Raw genomic sequence first — 11,943 nt, forward strand, 5'->3', positions numbered from 1 at the left:
TAATGATCCAGCTGAAAAGAAAGTATCAGACAAGATAGTCTATGTGAGCTCTGAACAGATCATACAGTGGCCAGAAGTTTATACAGGCAATGGTGTTGACACTGGTAAAACAGCAAAAGTAAAACAAAATTAACTACAATAAAAATATCCGCAGATTTGCTTTTGGGAGAAGCTGAAGAAAGTGAGACAAAGGTCTAACCAGAATTGCTTCCATCATAGGATAGTTTGGTTGGTACCCAAAAGGCACAGTCAGCTGCCAGAGAAGCAGAAACAGTTTTCTTTATGAATTCTTATTCCCTTGCATTACATCAGAAGGTGTTTGTCCACAGAGTGCTCTGTGCACTTACACAGCTCCACAGCAAGTCCATTAGAGGTTAGCATTTGAGTCTTGATTTATGCTGATACAGTACATGCATTTATCAGACTCTCAGTGTTGATTATGTACCATTTGCACGTCTCTGGAAACTCATAGATGCTAAAGATTACAGCTTGCATGCTGGAGGAAACAGAAATGGCCTGATATGCTTTCATTTAGGATTTGGCATGGCACAGAGGGATACAGAGAATCAGCCTATGGAGACAAGACCTGCAATCACTTCTAAAACACACAAGAGATTACACCTTTTAGTGTAACTGAGAGGCACATCCACCATCCCTAAGACCCAGAACTGCTGCAATATGCAAATATTGACAAAACTGCAGTGAAAGGGAACACATTCTTGAAAGACACAATGCTTTGTGCCCAGAGATACCTCTAAGCAATTGTTACCTGGAGGTAATCGGCAATGCTTCTAATAGTTGCTATGAGGATACCTATGTGTCTGCCATTGGTTCATCTAAAGATACAGTGCTAATAGGTAACGTGAGAGATCAAGTTTAATGTAAGAGGTCTGAGGACAGATAAGTCTGCATGTGATAAAACTGAACATTGCAATAGCTGCCTCAGTGTAACTTTGATAGCTGGGACTTATATTCCCCTAATGAGCAACATATTTGTCTTTTCTTCCATTTTTTATAGCACACTTAATTTTTTTGCTTTGTATACAAATGAGAACAAAGAACATCTTTACAGCAGCCACTGGGGCCAATTCATAAATCAAAATCAGGCTCAGAACTTGCCCTCATAACTCCAATTATTCATTTAAATATTTCTTATGAGAAGTTATGTGAGCAGGAGGTCGTTGCCTGTTCATTAGCTGGCTCATACCCAGTCAACCCTGAGCACAGCTACTTTATCTCAAAATGGACAGCAAATAACAGATGTGCCTGGCTGCCCTTTTGAGCTGGTTCTACCTGCCTAAAGGTTAGGTGTTATAATACTGAATAGTTAGGCTGTAATACTGAATTTAATCTTTTGACAGGTGGTGCCCACACACCTCATCTATGATATGAGAACTGTAATGCTCTGCGGTGCAAAGTTAAACACAATTCTGAGGCGTTGGGTGCTAGAGACCCACAGATGGCTGAGTCAGGCAGGGACTGCATTTTGCCAGTGTGAAGCCAAGCTAGAGTCGTTCTGAGACCTTTAATCTATTTTTTATTATATTCATGAAATTAAACTCCAGTTAACAGAAGTGCTGTAGAACCAGGCTCTATTTTATATTTGTAATTAGTCCTATTGACTTCAAAGAAGCTGGTTTTGTATAATATTTGCAGGGTTGGGATTTGTTTTTGCATTTAATTGATATATCATTTAGCACTCGATATCAGCACTTCAAAGGGAACATTATTGCTTTACATTTCAAAATCACTTTGTAGTGCATTCTGTATATCACATTATTCAAACTGGAGAGAACAACCTGCAAATTCTTACCAGCTCTACTCTACTGTGGCTTTATTTTGTGAATTAAATGTTTGCAATGAACACAAGCCTACATTCCCCAAACTCTAGCTGATGTCAGTGCTGAAAAAGCAAAACCAGACAGGATTAATCCCTGATACAAATAACACCTAAAATAATTTTTATTCTCTGCATTTTGCAGTGGAGTGGGTAGATAAGTAAATAAATCTGATTACTTGTTTTTATAACTTGTGGCATGTTCTTTTCTTAAGGTAACTCAACTTTTGCAAAAATCAAAACCTGAACTGAAAGCAGGGCTCTGCTGGTTTCCTGTGAACAGCCCCATTGTATAAAGTAATCTTCTGCCAAAAAAGGGGGAAATCAGATCCAGGGCCCTCTGCTGGATTGTGAAGAAAATGATACCTTCCTCAAAATGCTGACATGAATCACTGCCTTGGAGAGTTCATAGTATGGATCAACACAGAACTTTGGCTATCAATATGATGTTTATGAAAATAGAACTACAGGTTACGACTCATCTCTGTGACAACAAAGTGGGTTTTGCCACTCACAAGCAACATTACAGGGAAGGTTTCCCAGATTAAGGCACAAAGAATCTGTCCTTATTGTGCCCAAGAAGAAAAAAAACAATGTCCCATTCATTGTAATTTCCTTATCTGAATTCTTATCAACTCATTACAGCTGAACATGGTAGAGAAATAGATAAGAAAACAGAAATAGATAAGAGCCAGTGAAAGATGCTGTAAGAGGAAATGAGCTTTTGCCCTTCAAACAGCTTGGGGATTTGGAGAGAAAAATTCAAGTGAAACAAGTTGAATATTTTCTGTGCTCTACACTTAGTCTTATCAGCCCTTCCTAAGGATTGCCCTGCCTTCAAGTGGTGGAAAGGCCACATGTTCCCATAATCCTGTCATCTACCCCGGGGCAGCAGGAGCTTTGTGAGCTGTAGAACCTCAATCAACAAAGCAAACTGGAAATAGGCAGTAGGGGTGGGGGAAAACCTGAGATAACTGGGCTCCCAGGACATTATGAGAAAGGAGGATTGTGATGCTAATAGAAAGCATTTCAGGTCAGCAGTGTCTCTGTTCAGCTGTTAGTAGAACAGGTTTCACAAGACCATTCTGGACAAAATTAACCTGGAAGACATGACTGATTCTTCTGTGCCCTCTACACAATTCTTGTGACATTCCTAAAGAGGCTTCTGAAAAAGGGGGGAATCCTGGCAACTCTGACTCTCCAGCCAGGGGTGAGAAATCAAAATGAGATGAACACATAATAAGTGACCCCATGATTCAACATAGAGTTGAAAAAAGCTGTGAAGAGGCTGCTTGAGGTTTGCTGTGTGGAAACAGGGAGGAATCCTTCGTGATTCTGTTTTTTCCTGACTTCTCAACTTTCTTAGCATCTCCTACTTGCATCTGTATTAAGCTACTAGCTTAATTGCCTTTGTGCTCATTAATGGTGGATACATGTGGTTTTTCTGCATCTTTAAATGTTCACTCTTTTGTATAAAATAAGTTTTGAAATAGTTTTGGCTAATATGATAACTTCTGTGAAAGTTAAACATTTTAAATGACACTATCTCAAAATAGTGGTTTGGATTCTGGTTTTGCATTTTCATCTCCCAGCTGAAGCAGTTCAGCAGAATCAGTAGGAGATAATTCATGATTCGGAACTTGTATTTTCAGTGGTGAAAGTATGGCTGACAGAGTTTTGTCCAGCTCTGGTATTCTCAATATTGAAAGTTACATCAAGTGAGTTCATGAAAAAGAAATGTGAGAACTTGAAGTCTTTTTTACTTTAATTATTCATTCATCGGTCTTGGACAGAGCCCAAAATTTAAATGCTTTTAGCAATTTGATTATATATTAAGAATAAAGGGCAACTGCTTGACATCTGTTGTGTAAGTGGGCATGGTCCAATACTAAATGCTCCCAGTGTATGTTTATTTAATCAAGGAATGCAAATGTCAAGGGGGTAGGTTAAAAGATCTCTCTGAGGACAATGAAATTACCTTCTACTGATATGCATGGGAACAAGTCTTAAAATGTAAAGAGTCAAAGTTTAGTTTGAATTAAAATCAGAAAACTTATTCATAGAGCTTAATTTCCCAAATATGCCTGCTTTTACTATGGCTTATTTTCCATTAAAACAGACAATCGATGAAGTTAGAACTTGTATCTTCATCCTCTGTTAAAGAACTGTTCTAGTTCACTAAAAACACCACTGTGAAGCCATTACCTGTTGGTGTCATAATGACACTCTCTAAAACATGCATTGTGCCTAGTACCACAGTGATATGCTACAAAGGGTCCAGTCTATTATTTCAAAGATGCACTAAAGCTAAGCACTAGTGACTGTTCCTGTAAGAGAAAAACATTTTGACCTGTTTTTCCATCCTACTGTATCTTCCACATGTTCCAGTCTCCATACCATCACTTTCACCATTGATCTGGAAAACAATGTTCCAGCAGGTTTAAACAGAAAACTCACTGCTATGTTTGTCATTCAGATGACAGAAGACCCTCCTGTGTGCCTGAGAAAGAGAAGAGGGGATCATTGAGCACTTCCAACATCATATTTTCCCAAAGTGAAACACAAGATTAGATGGCAGCTTAATGTTCAAAAAAAGTCATCTTCAGAGAGAAGTACGCTGCTTAAAGATAAAACTAAAATTAGAAGATAATTTTGTAGTCTGCACTGGCCAATCCTTATACCTGAGGTCTGATCTTTTAAGTACTGACTTCCATGGTTAGTGCCTTGGTTATGTGAACTTTCCTGAAGCCAGCTGGTCTCAGAATCTGAGGTTCTTTCGTGACATTTTGAACCATGTAGCTGGAAATGTTGGTCCTGAAGCTCCTCTTGAAATGTATATCTCCCTGCAGGCTTCTCTCTAGGATGCAGACCCTGCTCATACCTACAATGTCAAAACCTGATACCACTTGCCTGCAAGCTGAGGCGAGCAGGTAGGAGCCCCCAGCCCAACAGCCATGACTTTTGGTCACTATTTCCTCCTTTTCATAGAATCATAGAATCGTTTAGGTTGGAAAAGACCTTTAAGATCATCAAGTCCAACCGTTAACCTAGGAATGCCAAATCCACCACTAAACCATGTCCCTAAGCACCACATCTACCTGTCTTTTAAATACCTCCAGGGATGGGGACACAACCACTTCCCTGGGCAGCCTGTGCCAGGGCCTGACTACTCTTTCAGTGAAGAAATTTTTCCTAATATCGAACCTAAACCTCCCCTGGCACAGCTTGAGGCCACTTCCTCTCGTCCTATCGCTTGTTACTTGGGAGAAGAGACCGACCCCCACCTCGCTACAACCTCCTTTTAGGTAGTTGTAGAGAGCAATAAGGTCTCCCCTCAGCCTCCTCTTCTTCAGGCTAAACAAGCCCAGCTCCCTCAGCCGCTCCTTATAACACTTGTGCTCTACACCCTTCACCAGCTTCCTGTGCATCATATCTTTGTCAGTGGGCTCCAGGGTTTGAACCTTCAAGGCCCTGTAACATGACTCATGATGAAGACGGACCAATTAAGATTGCCTCGTTCATTACAGTGGCCACTGCAGGGCATGTCTTGAAAGTACCTGGATTACTGCTTTATTTAGTCTTATTTTAGACAACCCAAATGATGAGTCATCCATGAGTTCCTTTGAGTAAATACTGCATAACCACTTCACTCTCGGGAAGTTTCTCAATAAAGTACTTCTTCTCCCTCTGCCCTTCAAATGTTTATGTTCTCAAATCTCCCTTCATCTTATAATACAGAATTGCTTAAAATAAAAAAATATAAGGGACTTCCTGGCTTGCCAGGCGCAGTCATTTTCTATTTCAGGCAACAATATCACATAAACTGTTCACTGTCATTTTAAAATAAGGTAGAGTGTTCTGTCCCTCTTATTTCTACCGGAAAGCTGTTCCAAAAATTCACTCCTCTTAGGGCTAGACAAATTCTTCTAATTTCCAACGTAAATTTATTCATGTAGTTTACAGCCATTTGTTCTTGTGCCAAGTGTACGCTAGCTTAAACAACTTTTCCCCCTCCCTGGTGTTTTCTTTGCTGATGTATTCATAGCTTCCCAAAAGTCACTCCCTATTTTCATTTTGCTGCAGGTTTTAAACTTTGTGTAATTGTTCTGGTTTTGTTATTAACAGTCTTCTGAAACTAGCTGCAGTGTCGTAGACGTGCTTTTACTACGGTTATATCAAAAGAGACTTCATGACATAATGCGTCTGTCTATGCAGATCAAATTGACCATCCCCATTTCTGTTTCAATACACCACTGTCATCTCATTTGCCTGTTGCTGTTCACTTAACCTCTGCTTTTCTATATACCCACTAACATTTCTACCTCCCATTGAGAACAGGAATTTGGGGAGGAGGAGGGGCAGAGCAATTCCCAGATGTATCAGTTTACAAGAGAGAACTCATTTTTTAAAACTAATTTCCAGATTCCATTTCCTGGTTGCTCTTTTTTTTCCCCCAGTTCGTGTTTGCATCATGTTCCAGACCTGGATAATTTACACATTTTATAATTGTGCCTTTAAGTGCTGTTTTAGATAACGGAAATTCATTCATGAAGAGTAGCTTTTTTCAACCCAGCTCAACTCACTAACTATTGTCACTGTGCATTTCCACAGGCATTCCAGGAGCACGTCACCAGTAATTGGAACTGTAACTCCAGTCTGTTGTGTGCCCCAGACAGCTGTCCACACTTGCCTAGCAGTGTCTTCTAAAACTTTTCAGAGATGCATCAAGGAAAGTAAACTCTATGGCTCATGTACCCAGGAGCTAATTAAAAAAACTCCTCATTTTGCCAGGTGCTGAGCATTAAGAAAAGACATGGGTTAAACTGTCCAGCACTCCCAGGCGTCATAGAATCATAGAATCATTAAGGTTGGAAAAGACCCTTAAGATCATTGAGTCCAACCCTTAACCCAGCACTGCCAAGCCCACCACTAAACCATGTCCCTAAGCACCACGTCTACCCTTCTTTTAAATACCTCCAGGGATGGGGACACAACCCCTTCCCTGGGCAGCCTGTGCCAGTGCCTGACAGCCCTTTCGGTGAAGAAGTTTTTTCCTAATATCCAACCTAAACCTCCCATGGTGCAGCTTGAGGCCGTTTCCTCTCGTCCTATCACTTGTTACTTGGGAGAAGAAACCGACCCCCACTCGCTACAGCCTCCTTTCAGGTAGCTGCAGAGAGCAGTAAGGTCACCCTTCAGCCTCCTCTTCTCCAGACTAAACAAACAACCCCAAAGTCAAAAAGCGTTGTAAAGTCTGGTCAGCCAGGAGCCGGGAATCAGCTAATCCAATGGCTTGGTTATAAAAACTAGAGGCAGATAATGGGAAAGGAAAAAGGAAATAAAGTAAGAATTATAAAGAGCCATAATGAGTCAAGCCAAAGGATTGCTCAGGATGCTGTCTCTGAGAGGGTCCAGTTGCAGCTGATTAGAGAAAGTGCAGACAGAAAGGGAAAACAGCAGTGAAAATCACTTCCTTTCACAGGGAATGAAAATCCTCTGCCCTTCTTCCTCAATATATCCTCGCAGAGTTCCTGCAATCTTTGCTGAAAGATTTCCCGAGTCAGATACTGAAACCGCATCCTTCTGTTTAACAGCCTTTGATGGAGGTATATCCATAAATTTGTCTAATGACATTTTAAATTCATTTATGCTTTCAGCTTCCATGATATCCAGTAGCAATGAGTTCCACACTTGAATTATAGGCTACTTGAAGAAATACTTCCTTTTGTTTGTTCTGTACGTGCCTGATAATTTCATGATGTGCTTGTATAGTAAGGAATAATGGCTATTGTTCCCTATTTACATCTTCATGCCACTTGTGCAGCATATTTTATGTATTTTTATATATAAATATAGATTTTAGATACGTCTGTGATTTAGTCACCTGCTTTCCAAGGTGAGCACTTCTATTTAGGCTCTTCTCATATGGAAATTATTCCATACTGCTGGTCATGTTAAGTACTCTTCTCTGAGCATTTTCCAGCTATATTTTGAAAATTTTTTGTGAAGGAGGAACTAGGAAGAGGCCAAACTGCTTGTATGATGTAAAATGTGGCTACACTGGGGATTTGCTGCTACAGTGTGATGGTTTTTGCCTCCCCCTTCAGTTGTTTCCAAGTTTTTGTCTGCTTTTTTCATTGCTCCCAAACATGGAACTGGTATTTTCATTGAATTATCCACAATGACTCTGAGATCTTTTTTCCTGTGATGTGATAGCTAATTTAGAGCTCATCAGTGCCTATCTGTAGTCACCGCTGTTTCTCCTCATGTGCAGCAGTTTGCAGTTATCACTATGGAGTTTCATCTACTGTTTCACCATCCAGTTGCTCAAATTTTATGAGGTCCCTTTTGCAACTCTTTGCAGATAGCTTTTGTTTTTAGTAACCTGACTAATTCCGCATCATTTGTAATCATTGTCACATCACTGTTCTCCATTTTCCACATCATTTATGAGTATGTTGAGCACCACATACCCAGCACCTGTTCCCCCTGAACATTACTGGGAGGATCCTTCCATTGAACACTATGCCCCCTCTGCCCCTTCTTTTCAGCCATTACTTCCCACTTTCCTGGCCCTCAGCTCAGTAAGCTCCCCCCCATTTCCCTCCCTCATGCCCAGCTTGCCAATTCTTCTCACAGCACTAAATCTATGCTCCAGCACTTTGCTGTGACAGAGACAATTTTAGCCATTTGTGTCCTCTGGTTTTGGAGACTCTGCCTTTTAGGAAGCATGGTGGCATCAACCTGCTTCAGACTCTGACTTTCCAGCAATGGAAATATCCCTCTGGATATGCCTCAGCCTGTAAGGAATGGCATGTCATGGCATACTGTGTAGAGAGACCACATTACACATGCACAGCAAATGAGGATACACATCACATGAACCCTAAACCCAGGCATGCATGAAGCAGCTCCATATCTGCTAAGCTGACCTTTGCTGCATTCATCTTTCTCTGGTGGCATGGTAAGTGACAGAACTCCTTTTGCAAAAATGGGTGAAGATCAGCTCTTGCTGATTCTGTCTAGTGATACTTGGGTCCTATAGGAGAGGCTGGAGAATAGGGTTTGCAGCTTTGCAGGCAGGTCCCAATAGCTGGAGAGGCTGTCTGGATTTTTTACAACTGTCTTAACAGAATTTTGGCCCATCTCCTCTTCTGGTGAAGCAGTAGGCAGAGGGGCAACAGAATCTAACCCACATAACCATCTTTTGAATCCAGCTGCAACCTCAGAAGACTAGAGACTAAGAACGGTGTGTAAACTAATGTTAAAAGAAGCTGTTGCTTTCTGCCTGGCTTCCACCCAGCTTGGACCTCTGATATCTCCTTTGGTGACGGAAAGTCTAGAGGCATTAGAAAGGGACAGAAAGAAGAAATTAGTTTTGCCAAGAGTACTGCCAGTGCCAAACCTCACTGCAGTCAGTGAGCAGTGTATGTTTTAACCATTGAACCAGAATTTAGGAGCATGTTGCACACTGCTGCTTTGCCATCCACACATCACCAATTTCTGATTTGTCTCTCACACCATAATCTCATAAATAATCCTCAGGGACACGTGTCATGCAGGCAGATTAATTTTGCCATAACTTTAAGTGAAACAGATCAAGACAGTGTGGACTGTGTTTGATGTTTCCTCTCACAGGATGTATCTGGGTAGGAAAATCAGCATGACCATTCCTTCCCCTGCAGCAGAAGCAGCATTTGTCTGCGTACTCCTGTGCTCTCTGTAACTGATTTATTTGATTGAGGTAGCACTATATTATACTTTCAGTAATATCTGTCAAAACAGTAAGCTATTTCTTTGTTTTATTCAAAAGCTGAAGACTTCCCTTCTCTTGATCAATGGCCAGTTGCATTATGAGATCTCATACAGGTGTTACCACTCTGCCAGTGACAGTCCCCCCACCTAAATCCCCTTGAATTAAGTTTTCAGAGCTGTTTCAAATACACATTCCATCAAATACAAGGCAGATTTTGGATTCCCTCTTTCCATTACATTTTATAATTCTATTAAAAAAGCAATCAAATCTGCCTGGAAAGAGAGAATCAGTCTAACCTGATGCTAGTTCAATATGCACAGTTTTATTATCATCGCCAAATTTAACATCTTTCTCATACTTCCTCTCTATTTTGTTCAGTATTTCCCTAGAAATGTGAGCTAGTTTTGGAAGAGAAAAGCTGCTGCCTGAGCCTGTCTTTATTACCTCTGTGGCAGCACAGTCCTAGATCTGTCACACTGCAAGAAGCTGCTGGGGTGTTGGGTGGCCTTTTTAATGCATCCTTTGTGGTTGACCAGTACCAAAGCCAAGTAACAGTAACAAATTAATTAACCTCTGTCCTCTACTTTTGTGGTCTTGAGGCTCAGAGCTTGTCTTCAAAACATGCTAAGACAGCCCTGAAGGCTTTATTCACTACATGCTACCACAATTACAGCACAGTACCATACACTTCCTCTGTGGCTTTATTCATTGATGTCATGAGTCAGCGACCGTTTTAGCATCCTGTTATCTTTAAATATCTGAGCATTTCTGAAGTCAGACTTGATGCAAAATTTAGTACAAGTTTGGCCCTGAAATAGCCTTTCTGCCTTCTTCATGGTTTTCCTAATTGTTTTCAAACCTCTTAATTGATCACAAATTGCAGCATAAAAATTGGGAAGAAATTACTTGCCGGCATGGCTTTGAATTTTTAAAAGTACACGTGTCATGGTAGTAAATCCAGTGTGTTGGGCTGTGAACAGCAGAGTGTTAGGTCTCAATTTCTTCCAGCACAACTATTTATCATATGTATCTTTTCCCCCCAAATTTACAGAGATGCGATACAAACAACTACTCGCATATATTTCCGAGGAAATTATCTTATCCTCATAGCCAATTTAATCTAACTAGCTAAGTTCTTTTTTGTATTTTTCTCTAGATTTCTCTTTTCCTTCCATCCTTGTTTTCCATTAAATAGTTTCTGTTTTCTTCCTTCAACATATAAACTGTAGGCAAAGCAATTAGATTTTGGCTATTTCTCTTGGCTTTTCTTCTCTTACTGTGGTTCCCCCCAGACTCCTCCTGTTCTGTTCTCCTTCTGTTTACTGTCGCACAACCATGACTGTTCTCCACCACTCTGGTATAATGGTCTTACCCATGACTTTCAACCCTTTGTGCTCCCTTTACCTTCTTTGTCTTTGTAGAATCTATCGATGAGGGCTCTCATCATCTAGAGGGTATATATGGACTATATAAGTAAATATTCATCAATCTGTAGTTCTCTTCAAGCATTGGAAATACATAAACACAACCCTTGTATTGAAGAAACAGAAACTTGGCCACCTTTGCTTCTGAAAGCACAGACAACATAAGCCTTATCTAGAAGGCTAATTAGATCCTGAAGTACAGAACTGGTTCATAAAAAAAAAAGCTGCTAATTAGCATGTCTTTCCATCTTTTACTAATCTGTTGGAATTAATTTGGTCTGTGGGAAGCACAACCAAGAAACAAGTCTCATCGCTGTCTTCATTATGTCTGCTCTCCCTCTTAAAATCCCAGAAGGCACTTTTTCTGCTTGCACGTGTATGTTGCTGTAGATAGCAACCCAGCCTTTGCTACCGTTGCAGTAGTGGGTTTCTTATGAGGAGTTTAACTTAGTAAAAGAAATAATTTGAATCACAGCTGGCCCAAGATGTGGTCAGGAATATGATGCAGTACTACAATCAACATTCCGGGGAGCCACGTTTTATTTTTTCTGCAAGAAGAAAAGCACCTGATGCTACCAGTGTTTGTGTTTCTTCTCCTAATGGAGAAATTCTCTTCTTGGTTGTACTAGCTGGAAATTCTCTACTGAGACCCACACCCATGCTTTACCCCACTCTGGGAATGAATGTTGACTGGCAGTAGGCCATGTGGCCCTTATGTGTGGTCTTTGCTTTTTCTGTGGTTTTTTTTGCTTTATTTTGCTTTTTGTTTGGGTGTGGTGGGGTGGTGGGTACTTCCTGTTCTTTTTCCAGCTGCATTTAAAAGAGCAAGGAGATCCAGGTCCAGGTGTGACTCTTACAAATGATTACAGAGGTGGTAAGATCAAGGTCTGCAAATGGTGTGTACACGAAATTTTCAACATCAGATG

Source organism: Platalea leucorodia, assembly GCF_965183815.1.
Source record: "Platalea leucorodia genome assembly, chromosome: 7".
Classification (NCBI taxonomy): Eukaryota; Metazoa; Chordata; class Aves; order Pelecaniformes; family Threskiornithidae; genus Platalea; species Platalea leucorodia.